The sequence below is a fragment of the Amblyomma mixtum genome, chromosome 9, assembly GCF_055824585.1.
Source record: "Amblyomma mixtum isolate Tamu chromosome 9, ASM5582458v1, whole genome shotgun sequence".
Taxonomy (NCBI): Eukaryota; Metazoa; Arthropoda; class Arachnida; order Ixodida; family Ixodidae; genus Amblyomma; species Amblyomma mixtum.
In genome coordinates, this window is record NC_143020.1 from 72,763,785 (window position 1) to 72,781,739 (window position 17,955).

A 17,955-nucleotide genomic window follows, 5' to 3' on the forward strand; every position below is an offset into this window, starting at 1 on the left:
AAAATATGTATGTGATGTTGCAAGTTCAAATCCCTACAGGTATATTCACGGATACTCGTCAGACATCCGTTCCCGGATATCCGCCAGCCATCAGATAACGAACGTCCTTCGGATATACTCCGAATCTTCGATGTGTATGTCCGGATATGAACATGCCCTACGGACATCCCCACCCGGCAATGGAGATTCGAATCTTATTCGTACGTACCACGGATATCCGTGGTTGACTGGGTTCTGATCAGTTTATTAAGCCACCCTAGCCTCGTTTCATGACAAGCGAACAGCAGTGTATTTCCACGTGTGGTATCTCGGTTGAACGGCGCACTCGCGAGGAGAGGAAACTCAAGCAGTCGCGATTGTCGTCTTGACGACCGCTACGAAGAAGATAAGAGTGCGCTCTGAAGGGGCGGAAAAAGAAGTTACTGATGCGACCGGCGCAGCGGACGAATACGTGGTGAACGATGCCACCCTCAAGCCAACAGTATACGCTGGTGGGATTCACCGCAGAGCTCGATTGGAGGCCCCTGACTTTCGTCAAGCCTCTTCCAGCGAATCGAGTGTGCAGTGCTTGCGGTTTGGTGCGAAAGAAGACCGCCTTGCTGCCCTGCACGCATGCGCTGTGCGAGTGTTGCTACGGGCATTGCTGCCAGGATGGCTCATACGAGTGTCCTCTGGACGGCAACGCCTGCGAGGAGCATGACGTCATCCTTATGGACTTCGCTGACGATCTGCTGAGAAGGGAGGTAAACGAGAATGTCAAGGAGTAGAGTTGCTTGGGCTTTTTTTTTTTTTGTTTCTTATCGCTTGCGTGTCTCTGCAGCGGAGAGTGCCCCGCATATGTACGCATTTTACATCCCTCGGAGGACCGTAAAAAAGTGGTATGCTAAGGAAGGGACCAGTAAAGTATTCCTGTTGATGTTGATCCGCTTTTTCAGTGTAATGTAACGTCGGATACGAATTTTATCCGTGAAATAATGAGGGCGCCGGCACAACCTTGAAAACACGAACTCCTGTATATTCACGTAACGTCATGGGCGCCATTTTGATGCCCAGCACGTAGCTTTAGCAGTGCAGGCCGGAACAGGAGGTGATAGCCCCATTGGACGCGGCTGCAGCCATTCGGTGTGCTCCACAGACTGTAAAATGGCGGCCCCTGTGACGTCATTGACTACTCCCTATAGTCAACTTATATAGTATACTACGTGTTTCTTTAAGCAAACATTATACACGCTTAGCTATGCTCTCTGCTGCCCAGCGTTGAGACGCTCTGCAGATATTCTTGCACTTAAAAGAGCTAGTATGGAGAGAGGAAATATCTCCTCATTCTCCAGTGCTATCAACAGGTGGAGATGTTATGCGTGGTGCATTGGTTAGCCCCGAGGCAAACTTTGCGACCGCCAAAGTTTCGTCGTAAACAGCGGGTATTTCGATCATCATTGAAACACAGCATTCTGGCTTTAGCCGAGACCGGGACTAGAACTTTGGCCTGATAGGTGCTGCCAGTGTGCTTCAAGTAGAGCGTGATTTCTTAATCTGTTGAATCGAAATCTTACTTCATAGACTTTTTAAACTCGGGCAAAAAACACTACCACGAACATTACGAGAAACATGCTCTTTTTGCCGACTTTGCTTTCCACCGAGAGACAAAGACAGTTATGAAGTTTGCATTAGTTTATGATATTGCATCACGCTCAGGTAGGCGTATGCGTTCCTCACTTATCTCGCACAGCTGGCTCGTTCAGTGCTTCCCTGGTTAGCACGAGCATAAATAGACGACGGACAGTCTTGAGTTTAAGTCGGACAAAGCAGACATCTGACCGTTTCTACCTTCCCACGGTGTAGAACGCCGCTTGTCTTGTTCTTGTACTGAAAAAGCCCCTCTTAGATTCAAAGTTCGCGTGCGGTTCAGGCGTATGTGCTTAATGCCGCCGCTATGAAGCCGTCGTGCAGCTCCTCGATGCACCGTAAAATGCCGTACTGTACCGTCGCCAACGTTATAGGAGGCAGGCCTTTGCTTTTTATAGCGTCAGCTCTACTAGTCGCACTACTCAAGGTCCTGTGAGTATGCAATACAACGTCTTTGTCTAAATATGGTCACTACAGTGGTTAGCGTTTGCTCAAACAAAATTTACATGTCACGTGACCAACACGGCTCCCATATTACGTAACCATGGGTGGTATGCACCGCTTACCAGGTGGTGCATCATCACGTACCAGGGTGGTGCCATACCATGCGACCCAAATGGTTGCATAGCATCGAGCTATACTTATACGCAGCATCCAAGTGCCGCGTACAAGTGCGCATATACTACTATACTTTCGTTTCCATGTTAATAGCCCAGTGTACAAACAGCCACATTGGACCACTGAGTGATGATACCATAGGTACAAAGACTGTGAACCACCTAATTGGCATAGAACAATCGAAGTGATATCAAACGATTCAGCGGGTTATGAAGCATAAAATTACTTGTCGAATGAAAGCTTGCTTAGGGCGTTACAGGGATCCGCACTGACGACCTTTCGTCTCCAAAACCGTAACTTCCTGGATCTTGAGAAGTTTCTTACGACCGAACTACTTGACGCAGGAAATCCGAAGTGGCGTCAAACTATTTTTCTTACGCTGAATAGGTTGCCATCTAAATGGTTTGGGCAAAACTAAATGAAGAAACGTACAAATAACGCTAGATCATGCGCCGCCTCACCGACTGGTAATTATTTCAACCAACAAAGGAACGTGGCTTTCCACCTCTTCCAAAGCTGCTCGGTGGAACCTTACACACCTCCCTCGAACATGGTGTGTCAGTTCACATTAAGATCTCCATAATTTTAAAGATGTTCGACGAATGGTTATGCACTTAATCTCATCTTTTCGTAACGCTTCAATATTCATATTTATGGTTTTGTTCGAACATAGGGAACATCGCGAATGATACATGTTCTGTATACGGTGCGTATATAAAAATTGATTCTTCTTTCAAAATATCTGTTGCGTTTACCGTTTCATTTCTCAGGCCCGTGAAAGGGCGCATAATATCGAAACCCATTGCTAATTCGGTATACCCAGCTTCACCATCGCTATAAGTGACTTACTAAAGCGAAAGCTTTCGTACTTGCACTTTCAGCCTTTGGCGTGGTGCGGCGGTGCCACCACCACCGGCGCCTAACGCCTGCGCTCTCCGCCAGGAGCGCAACAGGTGCTTTGTGACGTCACGCCGAAGAGAAGGGCGACCGACTCGCGCCGTCGCAAGCCGCGGCGGTGCCACCACGGCGTGGCCTCCGCGATCGAAGCGCGCTTTTAAGGCGGAAGCCTTTAATGAATCATCGTTGTAAGCAGGAGCTGTCGACAGAAATGTCACGCTTTTCAATTGGTCGAAACCGTCGTGACGTCACAGTGCGCGAATTTCAAACGGGGCCAATTGTACTTTGGCTACTAACCATGCAACCAATTAAAGGGATCGTTTAGTGATGCCCCAAGTAAGTTTGACTGAGTTTAATTAATTCCCTACTTAACCAATTAGTCAAACCTTTCTAGTCAGACCAGATAAATAAATAAACCCCAGTAAGAAATTTGCCGAGCTTGCGAATCGAACCCCGGTCTCCGGATTGGTGGTGGTGGTGAAAACTTTTAATTACTGAAATAGAGTTTGGGAGCCACAGAGTGGCCCCGCTACATGGTCGGCGTCCCTAGTCCGGGACACCGCATGACAATGCCCCGTCTCTAGCCCGTTTCACCAGAGCCCTTTGGGACTCAAGCGAGGAGCAGTTGAGAGGGGCAGTCTCCCATGCCTCTCTGGAAGGGGTAGGGGAAGGGGGAGTTGGGGATTTTGAGTACATGCCCACACCATGTGGAAGATATCACAGGTCTCCCCACAGTGTGGGCATCGCCCATCCGTGTTAGGATCGTAACGCTTTAAGATTGCATGACAGAGTAGAGTACCTGTCTGCAGGCGCGTTAAAGTTCGCTCCTCCGTCTTACTCAGCCCCTTTGCGAGTCGAGCACGCTACCACTCCGCCATGCCAGCTCGATGGTTTGGAATGAACAAAGGTGCGTCTAGTGAATACGGTGTCTTCGTTCACTCCCATCTTCCTCCCTTCCCGTTACGGCGAGGTTTAGGTGTCCACCGAGATATGAGAGACACATACATTTCCTTCCCTCAAAAACAAATTCACCGACGAGCAAGGCGTATTTGTCCGCGTTTCAGATTGACCCAAGTTGTCGTGACGTCACCGGGCGCGAAAATTGACCGGTGTCCACCGAAATATATGAGATAGTTACTGCGCAACTTCCTTTCCTCAAATACAATTTTCGACTAGTGTCTACTGAGATATGTGAGACAGTTAATGAGTAATTTCCTTTCCTCAAATACAATTTTCATTTCGTTCATTACGGCCCCTCTTTCTTCTTTCACTCACACTTCCTCCCTTCCTGTACGGTGCGGCTCAGGTGTCCACCGAGATGACAGAGAATTACAGACCATTTCCTTTCCTCAAAAAGCGTTGCGTTCGAAGGGCAACGCACCGCGCCGAACAGGTGGTGGCGTTCTTTGGACTCCGTGGCAGCGCTACAACACGCTGTCGCGTTCCACTCCTAAAGGCGAAGCTTAAGCGTCATTAATTGGCAGTTAATTAATGTAGCAACAAAATGTGCAGTGAACAATCGCGTAGCAGAACGCAGCACTCAGGTTTTCGCCTTTCACCAGTTTAGCCGCTAAAGTTCCTCGTAATTTTGAGCAACGGCGCGCGCCGCCGCCGGAGCATATCGCGGCGGCCACGACTACGGGCGCCTAACTCCTGCGCTCTCCGCTAGGAGCGCGATTGTGGCGTTACGCTGAAGAGATTTAGGCTCGACTCACGTCGCTAGAAAGCAGTAGCTGTGCCAACCACCAGCGCCTCAACATTGCTTCGCGGCGATGCCGCCTACCACTAGGGAGGCTCGTCGTAATGCGCGTAAAAGAGAGCGGCGAGCTACACAGACAGAGCAAGAGCATGCAGGAACAGCAGTTCTACAGCCTGCATTAACATCACCAGCAACCAAGTATATCCTCACAGCGCAGCGATTATAGTTTCACTACTAGTTGTACATAGAACAGCGAAGTGATCACCACAGCAGCACCAAGGTATACAACAAGTTTCACACAAGCACCACAACAGCACGACTATCATGTGAGCGAGGGCGTAGCCATGGGTATTGCTTTCGCGATTTCCCGGCTTAACCAATTTGAGCGACAGCCATTTTTTTGTACCCTAGCAGGTCAGGTGCTGGAATGAAGGTAGCGGCTGCCAGTATGGGACAGCTGCTTCAGGGATCGTCCGACATTTCCAGCTGGAATGCGATCGCCACTCCGTCCGTTGTCCCAAGTGTTCGGCCACCGTTCTTTGCAGAGACGTGTGCCAGCATCTCCGGTCGGCCTCTTGCAACACTTCCACATCCATGGCATCCGAAAGCGAAGTTCCACCGACTCACGCGGAGGAGGCAGCATCGTTGACTTCTTTCAGACGGAGCCTTTGAAAGGCAGGCGGGGGAAATCACAGCATATCTGAGGCCGATCGCTGTCCATATGAGCACACATGGGGACCGATTAAGCGAAATCTGTCATGGTATAAACACACTCAAGGAGACACTGCGTCAAGAACTAACGTCTTTAAAAGGACAGAACCACGAGGAAATGATGTCGTCCAACGCTGAACTCAAACAATGTTTTGCGACATGCAGCGATACTGTTAACACTTGTTTGAGAAATATGAAAAGGGTAGAAAAAAAGCTGAACGATAAATTAAGCGGAACTCGATCGAGACGACTTAGTGTCAAAGATTGCAGCTAGCACTGAACATGAATTCTCTCAAGGCATAAACACACTCAAGGAGACACTGCGTCAATAACTGACGTCTTTCAGAACACAGACCCATGGCGAAATGGCGTCGTCTAAGGCTGAACTCAAGGAATGTTTTGCGACATGCAGTGATGCAGTTAACGCTTCTTTGAAAACCGTGGAAAAAACACTGAGCGATAAAATGAACAGAACGCGAGACGAATTGTTGCAAATTTCAGCTGGCGTTGAACAATTCAAGGCTGACTTGAAGGAAAAAGACGAAGAAACTTCGCAACCTGATGTGCGTAGAGAGAGAGCAGCGCAGGTGTCGCACTGCGAGTTTCTTATAAAAGGAGTGAAATCGCTTCAACACGAGGCGATGGAGAAAGGCAGGGCTGACTATGACAGCGAGAAGGTGTACCTTCGCGGCTACTGCATGTCTCCTGGAGTCTGGTTCTTGCGTTTGGGGACATGTGTATGGCTTGAATTCAACTACACCCTGCACAAGGGCGACATGGACGACGATCTCCAGTGGCCTTTCAAGCACAAAGTCAGGGCGAGCGTAATTCATCCGAGAGGAAGGGAAGACATTGGGCTGCAAGTTGAAGCAGATCCATTTGACCCAAGCAATCAAAAGCCAACAACGTCAAGCAACACGTGTTGTCTCCAGTTTCCTGACATTGACCTCCCAGATCTCATCCGTGACGGGTACGTAGATAGTGACCAGCTTCGTATAAAGTTGGAACTGCTTGCTTGAACCAAGCTTCAGCGCGGGGACAGGCTATCCGTTACAACTTCGCGCCATTTCTTTCTTCAGTTCCTTAGGGACTAACTTTACGTTAGGAAGAAGTTCCACTGAAAACACTGGTATGAAGGCTCCTTTCGCAACAGCTCTGATTAGAGACGCTGCACAAAAATATCTTCTCATTTTGTTTTATTTCTGACCCTCAGTACAAAAAACTAAATAAATAAATGACACTTTTCTTTTCACTGCGAATGATGCGTGTTTCTCTAAACAATTCCTAAAACAAAAGTAACAGCTTATTGGGTCCATTTGTGATTGTATCGTTTTCATGCGTAAAATAGAAGCCATCCTTCATTTCCAGTTAAGCACGAATCCAATCTTTATATGCACTAAGGCGCAATGGTTCCGACTTTGTAATAATATTTGTAAATATTATTTATTTATTCAAAGGTGCTGCCAATCCAATTCAGGATTATTCCAGGAAGGGCGCATATAAGATTGTCGAGTAGATGTAATGCAATGGAATGAGCCAGGTTTGGCAACATGTTAGCAATAACAGCCACTTGTAGCGGTTTGGATAACATATGGTAATACAGCGTGAAAAGCAAGAATGGGTTTACAAATACAGGTATTCGTACTATCTATACATTTTTTTTTAAGAGAAAGTACTACATCACAGACAAAACTGCATAGAAATAAAAAAAGCAATGACATGGTTTCTTTTAACGATGTTTCTTATTAATTATTCAGAAGCCATGAACCAAAGCTATCTGTTGATTGACTGTTCAGAATTGATGGATCTACGCTATTCCGATCACGCTATTCCGATCAGTATGGCTCTGCACTGGAGGAGAATCTGTTAATTTGTATTTATTAATGGTGATTATCACTGTCTTCCTTTGCACCCGCTCTGGTTTGTTTGTTTCTTTAGAAAACGGAAACCAAGTTATGTTAGCGTACTCTAAGGTGGATCTGATGGACGTGTTGTAGGATAGTAATTTTGCGTCAGGCGGTGCTTGTCCAAGGCATCTTTAAGGAATAATAGTACTTTCAGGCCGCTAGTTGTGATGTATTTATGTGGGTGTCCCACCTGATGTCTTTTGTCAGCATCACACCAAGATATTTATATTCATGGACTGTAGCCAGTAGGGTGTTATTAAAGCTATATTGAAAGTTTTCACGTTTTGTTTTCCTCTCTGTTAGTAGCACAGGTGATTTTTTTACTTTAAGTTATTTAGTACAACCAGGGGTAGTTACGACACCGTAAATAGAAACACTTCGAAGCTACGGCATAATCAAAACTAGAAAGAAGAGTTTTTTAGTTCACATAAGCGTTTTTTGAGTCAGGATCAGTAAAACTCTGCCAAAAGTACAGCAGGCTCATTTCAGTCTTTATATACGCCGTATCTTCGGGCATTTCGTTCCCATACAGCATTATTGCTCTCATCTCAAAAAAACGTTAGAGATCAGTGTGGCATTTGCATTGGAGAAATATGTGAGCATGACGACACACTTTATGACCTGGCACCTTATGACGTCCCACCTCAAGACGTCACACCAAGACGCCGACTTAAGACTTCCACACTTTTCACGCCAACAAAGTGTCTCGTGACAGGAAGTCTAGACCCTCAAACCGGAAGTCGATTAATTATCAATCGGTTATCTATCAGTTATCGATTACTTATTGACCACCTATCAGTACCTTATCGATACCTTATCGATGCCACAGTGCGGAAAGCCTTGCGCTTAAGTCGCGCGAAGCCGACATCTGCCCGTTCCTACCTTCCCGCTGTGTACAAAGCAGCGTATCTTGTTCTTTTTCCACGGAAAAAGCCCATATTAGGTTCAGATTTAGCGTGCGGTTCAAGCGCGGGTGCCTCAAGCAGCCGCTATGAAGCCGTCGTGCAGCTCCTCGACCCACCCTAGACCCGTGCTGTAGCGTCGCCAACGTTTTAGGGTTCAACCCCCCCCCCCCCGCCCCCCCCCCCTTTTTTTTTTTTCAACGACCAAACGAGTGTGGTCTTCCCCCTGTTGAAAGGCTGTTTCGTGATAAGTCACACACTTTCCTCGAACATGGTGTGCCAGTTCACAATAAGATCACCATCCTTTTCAAGATGTTCGACCAATGGTTAGGCACATATTTTTTTTCCCTTCTTCAAACTTCAATATTTTTAATTACGATTTTGATAGAACCTATTGAACAACGCGAACGATACATGTTCTGTATAGAGTGCAAATAGGAAACTTGACTCTATTTCAAAATATCTGTCCCGTTTCCCATTTCATTTCTTAGGCCTGCCAAATAGCCCATAATATTGAAACCCATTTCCTATTCGCTATGCCCCGATTCACCATCTCTCCAAGTGACTTATTTTGTATCCATGCAGGTGAAGTGCTGGAATGAAGGCAGTGGCTGCCAGTATGAGACGGCAGCTTCAGGGATCGTCCGGCATTTCCAGCTGGAATGTGAACACCACTCCGTCCGTTGTCCCAAGTGCTCGGCCACCGTCCTTTGCAGAGACATGTGCGAGCATCTCCGGTCGACCTTTTGCAACACTTCGACACCTCTCGCATCCGAAACCAAAGCTCCGGCGGCTCACGCGGAGGAGGCAGCATCCTTGACTTCTTTCAGAGGAGCCTTCGAAAGGCAGGCGGGTGAAATCACAGCGTATCTGAGGCCAATGGCTGTCGATATCAGCACGCATGGGGACCGATTGAGCGAAATCTCTCATGGCATAAACACGCTAAAGGAAACACTGCGTCAAGAACTGACGTCTTTGACAAGACAGACCCACGACGAAATGGCGTCGTCTAAGGCTGAACTTAAAGAATCTTTAGACACATGCGGGGATGTAGTTTACGCTTCTTTGAAAACCATGGAAAAAACACTGAGTGAAAAATTCAACAGAAAGCGAGACGAATTGTCGCAGATTTCAGCTAGCATTGAACAATTCAAGGATGACTTCAAGGGAAAAGATGAAGAAAGTTTGCAACCTGATGAGCGTAGAGAGAGAGCAGCGCAGGTGTCACAATGCTAGTTTCTTGTAAAAGAAGTGAAATCGCTTCAGGACGAGCTAGTGGAGAAATGCATCGATGAGTATGACAGCGAGAAGGTGTGCCTGTGCGGCTACTGCATGTGTCCTGGAGTCTATTTCTTCGGTGGCAGATCTGTAGAGCTGCTTTTCAAGTACACCCTGCACAAGGGCGACATGGACGACGAAGTCCAGTGGCCTTTCAAGCACAAGGTCAGGATGAGCGTAATTCATCCGAGAGGAGGGGAAGACCCTGTACGGAAATTTGAACAATGTCCGGACTGCATAGCTAATCAAAGGCCAACAACATCCAACAACGTGGCTCGTTGCTGTGTTGGTTTGATTAGACTCCAAGATCTCATGCGTGACGGGTACGTACATAATCATCAACTTCGGATAAAGTTTGAACTGCTGCCTTGAACCAAACTTGAGCGCGGAGACGGGCCATCCATTACAACTTCTTGTTAGTGAACGCCCTTGTAGGCTCCATTTCTTTCTTCAGTTCTTTATGGATTAATTTCACCTTAGTAAGAAATTCCTCTGAAAACACTGGTATGAAAGCTCTTTTCGTAACAGCTCTGGTTAGAAACACTGAAAAAAATAGTTGCTAATGTAGCGTGCCATCGTGGTCCGGCAGCAGAAGACGACGACTCTCCCAGTACGCCTGCCAAGCACGCGCAGACTGGATTTCGTGGCTGCTTAACTGCAAGGCCGGCGGAGCGCTGTTCCGTTCCAGCCTGGCTGAGCGCGTCCAGCCGAATATATTTGTGGAGACCCGACGACGACTGGTGTCTACGATTCGACTCCACACTAATTTTGTTTTATTTCTGACCTTCAGATATGTCTCGCACCATGAATTGAATAAATAACTAAATAAATAAATGTTATTTTCTCTCTGGCTGCGAATGTTCGCAATTTCTCGAAACATTTTCGTAGAACGATAGTAACCGCATATTGCGTCCTTCTCTGATTATATCCATTCTCTGCGAAAAAAAAGCCCTTGCCTTATTTGCAATTTATTTAGTATGTAGAATCTCTCTATGCGCGAGCCGCCGCGGTGGCTCAGTGATTAGGGCTCTCGGCTGCTGACCCGAAAGACGCGGGTTCGATCCCTACAGCGGTGGTGGTACTTCGATGGAGGCTACATTCTCGAGGCCCGCGTGCTGTACGATGTCAGTGCACGTTAAAGAACCCAGGCGGTCGAAATGTCTGGAGCCCTTCACTACGGCGAGCATCGTAGCCTGTGTGGCTGTGGGACGTTAAACCCCCATGAACCTTTGTAGGCGCGAAGACAATGGTTGCGACTTTGTCATAATTTTGTTAACTACCATCTACTTATATAATACAAGCAGAGACACTTTTGACACCTTAAATAGAGACACTTCGAAGCCACGACATATTAAAAATTATAAAAAGACGCTTTTTTTTTTCATTAGTGTTTCTCCGTTAGGATCAGAGCATCTCTTCCAAAAATACAACAGGCTCATTGTAGCTGTTATATACGCTGTATTGTGTGGCATTTCCTTCCGCATGCATATAAATATACCAGCGTTGTTCTGTTCCCAAAAAGGCCTTCTTTAGACTAATGCTGGAAGATAGGCTTCCTCGCAGTAACTTTTCCTAAACGACCACCCATGTGGCCCATGACCCGCAAATGGATATCGTCGCCTGTTGGACGGTATACGCATGCCCCAGCCTTCGTGCTTACCTGGATGATTATGGCACCGTCTCAGCTTGCAGCCTCGACTTTGGCTTTCTGTCGCCTCTACTTTGCTTTTACTGCACACTATATCGCAATAAATGACGATGTTCGACCGCGCATTACTGTCGTTCTTTTTTTTTCCCCTCCCTTCAGAAGGGGACCTGCTATCCGTGGAGCAACCTGCCGCGGCCGAAGTTACTATCTTCATCCTTTGCAAACCATGCACAGAAGATTCATGGTTGAACAAAATTTTTAAGGTCAATTTTTCCTTAATTAATTCGTGGAAACTCAGCACCTGTTCCTGTGCACGCCGCTTTTGATGGCTTATTTTTTACCTCTTCCTATCGCTCATACAAGAACAGCTTCGCGCCCACTTTCTTCTATCGCTTCCAAGCGAGTAATTTCTCGCAGTCGATGACGCTCCAGCAAAACTTCCTCGCCTTCGTCACCTTCGGAGAGCTGCCTTAACAAGGATCCGGTCGCCACCTTCTGTGCCAACGCGGACTTCGTGCGTCCTAATTCAAAGTGAGAGGCACTGTGGCGTCTGTTAGCTGGAACTGAAAGAGCACACAAGTTTTAGTAAAAGCAGCCATGCTGACGAAAACCATACTGTGGCAAAAAAATTTCTTCCAATAGAATATTTTCCGTGCACTTCAAAGCCAACATCGAACATGTGGTGCTACGTCGCATGCATAGTACAAAAAACAGAGTGCCGTTACACTTTCGATCACAACGTCAACCTAACCTACTTCTTTGGAAAAGCGAAATGGACGCAGAAACAAATTGTGTCCCGAAATCTGTCTAGAACACCATGACAAGTTATTATGAAAATATCTTCTCCTATCTGTAATTGTATCGCGTTTTTATATAGCACGCTACAAGGTATGGAAACGTGTAGGAACTTACTAGCTCGCCTCCACGCACGTTTAGCAACAGAAGCGTTTCAGAATTCATCCCGAACATTGCTTCTAAAGCTTTTTTTTAGAATCTATAGACTGTCTAAAAACCTTTTTTTAGACAAAAAGGAAAAAGCAACAAAAGAGTTTCAGCATTCATCCCGAACATTGCTTCTAAAGCTTTTCTTAGAATCTATAGACTGTCTAAAAAGCTTTTTTTAGACAAAAAGGAAAAAGCTACAGAAGCGCTTCAGCATTCAATCCGAACATTCCTTCCAAAACTTTTTTAGACAGTCTATAGGCTGGCTAAAAGGCTTTTTTTCTTTTTGTCTAAAAAAGTTTGTTAGGCAGTCTATAGACTGTCTAAAAAACCTTTTGGAAGCAATGTTCGGGTTTAATGCTGAAACGCTCCTGTTGCTAAACGTGCATGGAGGCGAGATAGTACGTTCCTACACATTTCCATAGCTAGTAGCGTACAAGTGACTGTCCATAGGCTACTACTGTCTATAAAGCCTGTAGACTCTGTATAGACAAATCCTAGAGAACAGTCCATAGACAATACAAATGCTATAGGCAGTTTATACACTAGTGTCCAAACTGTTTTGGTAGACTGTTGTCTATAGACAGTGTATAGACAGTTAATAAAACAAGAATTATCTATAGGAAGGCAATATAGGCTATAAGGTATCTATCGACCATTTTAATAAGGGATGACGCCGCTGCGGGTGGGCCTCTTGTACGCGCACAGGCACAAGCACTGTGATTGGAGGGTACCCTCGACTCCCTGGACGCCTACTAAGCGACATAAATAAAGTAGTCCCACTTCTCATAGAGTACTCCCAATTAACCGGATTGTAGGTGACCACATACCAGGCAGCAGCCGCAATATAAATACGAGATGCCACGTTTTTTTTATTCCAGTTTGCCAGTCATGTAAACAAGTAAAGTTTAAGTTCGAATGAAAGCAGACGCATGCTAATTTTTTAGCACACAGTTTGTAACGTGCCTTGTTGCTCAACATATTTGAGTACGTTACGCAAATAATGAACCACAGCAAATTAAATGCGTAAGACACGCCACAGCAGCATGAAATTAAGCCACTCCTTACAGCAGCTTTCCCATTCACGAAGCATCCGCGCTACCGATTCAGCCATTGGGGCCATTTTGTTTTCTTTTTTTTTCATTGAGGTATTTATTATACTAGTACGCTAGGTACGTACGACGTACGCCAAAAGGGCTAAGCGCCATTTTCTGCCGGGTTCATCTGGGACAGAAGCTTAGTGGCAGTGTGCCTTTCGCTTTCTACTTATCGCAAGCTAATCGAAAGGCATGCTGAGCCGTGTTAATAGCTGGCTTGTCAAGTTCAATTGACCATGAAAAAAGGCCTCCAGCACTGAAATTGTAGAAATCTATAGAGGCTTCTGCGCGACATGCGAACATGCCGATCACCTGAAAAAGTGCCACAAACTGTGATAAGCCAAACCATACGTATTGGAGACATCACTTTTTCACTTCCGTTCAAAAAAAGATTCCCCCTTACCTCTTGCCCATTGCCGCGTTTAAGCAAGAGTCAAAAGCGCGTACATTCGTTACTGTAAGCAACAATGCAGAGAAATCCCATTTCGCGGCACGAATTTTTCTATCTTCTCACTGGAAATTTTTTCTTTGACTTCGATGCTAAAACTGGCGGGAGTCCGCGCTAAATCACATATGTAATAAAAAACGTGGAATGCCGTTACTCTTTCCGTCACAGCATCACCTTGACGTGCCGGTTTGCAAAAGTGAAATAAAATGGCATCGAGCCACTTTCGTTGCTCATTTTTTCTATGACACTATGACAAGTTACTGTAAACATATCTTGTTCCCCTGTAACTTTTTATGTCGCGCTTTCGAATATTGCGTTACATCCTATAAAAATGTGTATTAACACGCTACTTCATCTTCCGGCACATTTGGCACCGGACACAGTTCAGAATTCAACCCAAACATGGCGGCGTTGCGTGCGATCCCTCTTGTACTCAGACAGGCGAAAGCATTGTCGCTGGACTTCTCGACACTCTGGACGCTAATCAAAAGACAGGAATCAAGTTGTCCCACTTTTCATAAATTACGGCCAGTTAGCCTCAATGTGCAGTTTTTGTCTGAAGTATACAGCTCAAATGGTTTGCTTCCAAGCCGCGTAGCACATTTGACAGTTCTAAGCTTGGGAGGGTTGAGGACTTAAGTTCATCCCGCCGTCTTGAGATTAGGGTCCCTTGAGTATGCAAGAGAAGCGGCGTTGCAGGGGTCAGCAGCAGACCCCTCGGGCAAGTGGCGTGGCCACAAATACTTTTCTGGGGGTGTTTTACGCTGCCGGTAAAAAAAAAAAATAGATTGAGAGCCCGCGCTTGAACAATATCTTAGTGATTTTTCTTATTTAATAAAGCCGAAGGGTTAGTTTCGTTCGCTGTAATATCTACATAAAAAACGAGTGCACTCAGGATCCTGAGGAATTCGTTCGTAAGTAACATTTTTTTGCTCATAAAGCAACACTCGTACGAAAAATATTATTTATTTAGAATATTTTCACATCATATACAACAACACAAAAGCTTTTGCTCTACAACAAAGTCAGCAACTGCGCACGAATAGTATTTGTCAAAACTTCTACCCCATGCTTGCGAGCCTGCACTGGGCCGGGCAGGCTCTTAAAAAAAACAATTTTTATTTTCGCGATAGTTTATGACCATTTCTGGACAATGCCAAGGGTGAAAAAGTAGGCTGACGGGAAAAGGTGTTTTGAATTGTGTGCGCCGTGCGTGGATTTAAAAGGAGTGCCATACATCCTGCGATGGCGAGGAAGAGTGACTCTTTCCTGCAATAACTTCCGCTTCCGATTATAGAGCGGCGACAACGTAATCAATCTTTTCGAGAGTAGACCGACACTCTTATTTCCGTTTCTACGTTTTATTATATCGATGTGGGGTGCAAATAGCATACGCGAAAAAAGGCCGAAAGGAGGCAGGGAGGGAGGGGAGGGATGTAGGGCTCTGAAAAATTTTGGGAGTGTTCTGACACTGAACCCCCCCCCCCCCCCCCCCGCTACGAACCCGCCTTGTGCTGACTATACATGACAACATGCCAGGCAGTGGCGTTATGAAATGCGAGACCCCGCCGTTTTCTCAATTTGGCATTCGTGTGAACAAATAACGGTCTAATTCGCATAAAAGACGACGTCGGCTAATTGCTTAACATACAATTTTTTTTGTACTTGTTCTGTGCACCTATTGCCGGGCAATATCGAATCAGAGGAACCAGCAAGCCGTATACCTATACGCTAACGAAGGGGAGGAGGGGTGTGTGTGTGTGCATCCAGTCGCTGCGTCCATGCGACAACCATGCGCCATCGCTCCATCCATCCAGGCCCAGCCATACTGATGGAAAGGAAAGCTGTACAGCGTTCACAGGATCTTCCCAGGTGAAGAAAAATTTGTCCGACTCCAGGGTTCGAACCCGTGACAACCACCTCTCCCGGGAAAGTCGCTTTACACCTGAGTTGATCAGGAAGTTTAGCAGAAAGCAGAGGGAGGTCGAGTCGGTTAGCATCTCGCAGTTGGCACAGTGTTAGTCCAGTGATCGAAGGGGAAATCCGCAAGGTGCGAAAGCTGCATAACTCTCGTTTGTAGCCATGGGCGCCATGCAAGAACAGCACGTGCAAAATAACGCACAAAAACAGCACGGTTACGAAGCAGCACAGCGAAAAAAACACCATGCTTCAAAACAGCGTACAAAAAGAGCACAGCCACAAAACAGCACAGGGAAAAACACCATGATTGCACAACAGCGCAGCGAAAAAACGGCACTCGCAAAAAAAAACAGTATGCGTCAAACAGCGCGCAAAAAGAGGACAACAAAACTGCGCAGCGAAAAACCAGCACACGTCCAAACATCACTCCAGAAAACACAGCACAGAGACAGAACAGCAAAGGGGAAAACTTCACGAGAACAAAACAGCGCAGAGCAGTACGGTGCAGCAATGCTTGAACGGTGCATATGTAAGAATGAGTGGTTATACAGCCCTCGCTTGTTTAGCTTCAATGATTAAGCTTTTGTCTGTATTACGCAAAGATCTGGTCGACTGAAAGACAGAAATTTCTCGGACATCCACCTGCATTTTTTTCGCCTTCGCTTCCACTCTCTAGCCTCCCATTGCTGGGTAAACTTTTGTAAACGGATATTCACAGTTTATGGTTGTTTTAGACAGTAAGAATGAGCTCACCTCTGCCAGAATTACTGCAGCCTCATTTCAGCTTTTAATAAGTTGGATCATGTAACTCCCGAACTCACTGGTCAAGAGAATGCAACATAAAGTTTCACATTTAGAGCTGACGTGTGACTTTTGCTTGCCTTGCATGAAAATGAACGCAGTTTACCGACGGAGAGGCAACAACTTCATGTGCATTAGCACCGCCTGACTATCCTCGGCTGCCATGGCAAGGAACCCTTTGGAGACATGAAGTATACTCCGCAATGGCGTCTCGAATTCTCGCGGCATCTGAAGCTGAGCGGCTGCCATCGCCAGTACTCTGATGGTTTATGTGCGCTGCGGTCTGCCTCCAGCCGCCATCTTGGATTCAGTCACCACTGACCGGGCCACCATAATCATTAGAGCAATAGGCACTGCCAGAGAACAGAATACTATGCAGGCATACCGCCGCACTAACCGTGTCCGTTAACAACTCCACATCGGTTCCCAGGAAAGAGCGCCACCGGAAAAACAAAATTCCAAACGCGTTCTCAACGCAATGGTGTGCCCTTGACAGCCTATAGTTCAACACCCTTTTTGTGTCATTCAGTTGCCTGAAGGGGTAAGGGCGCATTAAGTGCACGACTGCACGACTCACGACTCTATGGATGCCGCGATGCACGACTCTATGGATGCCGCGAAACGGATGAGGCTGCAAAGAGAAAGGCTCGAACGGAATGCAGACGCCCCGCGGGTCCGCGGTCGTTCTGCGCATGCTCCGAAAAGAGCCGCCGACGGCGCACAGGGCCGAAGTACGCATGGGGTTCGCATTTCGTCTGGCGCAGCGTAAGCGGCGTAGCGTGACTGACCGCGAGCGACGCTTGCCAGCGCGCCCAGCTCGTCAGAAACCTGGTGCACCGGCGCGGCGAATGTACGCGGCGAACGATGCCTCCCCCAAGCTCGCGGTACACGCTGGTGGGATTCTCCCCGGAGCTCGACTGGAGGCCCCTGACTTTCCTCAAGCCTATTCCAGCCAACCGTGTATGCAGTGCCTGTGGACTGGTGCGAAAGAGGACCGCGTTGCTGCCCTGCATGCACGTGCTGTGCGAGTGTTGCTACGAGCAGTGCAGCCAGGACGGGATGCAGGAATGTCCACTGGACGGCAACCACTACGAAAAGAAGGACGTCGGTCTGTTGGACTTCACTGCTGACGATCTGCTGTGAAGAGAGGTAACTACGGGAAGGGGCTTTTTTTTTGTTTCTTTTCGTTTGCGCCTTGCGGCTTGCCGCGCAGTATCTCCCGCATGCGTACACATTTCACATGAATCGGAGGACAAAATGAAACTGCAATGCAATGAAAGAGCCGTGTAAAATATTCCTCTGGTTGCGGAGCCCCTTAACCGGTGACGTAATGCACTTCTAGGAAGGAAGTGTATCTGTAACATGAAGCGTAACATAAAACAGCCGTTGCCGTTCAGTGGATGTGGCGCCCGGCAGCTCACCCGAAAAAGGAAAGTCCGATCCCGGCCGCGGCGGTCGAAT

General features: G+C 46.9%; 1 pseudogene across 1 annotated transcript; it reads left to right on the forward strand.

Moving 5' to 3' along the window:
- Positions 1-413: 413 nt before the first annotated feature.
- LOC149329698 (uncharacterized) lies at positions 414-9,562 on the forward strand (annotated as a pseudogene). Its single transcript, XR_016285455.1, has 4 exons — positions 414-743; positions 5,255-5,684; positions 5,932-6,521; positions 8,946-9,562. The product of XR_016285455.1 is annotated as an uncharacterized LOC149329698 (transcript).
- The last annotated feature ends 8,393 nt before the right edge of the window (positions 9,563-17,955 follow it).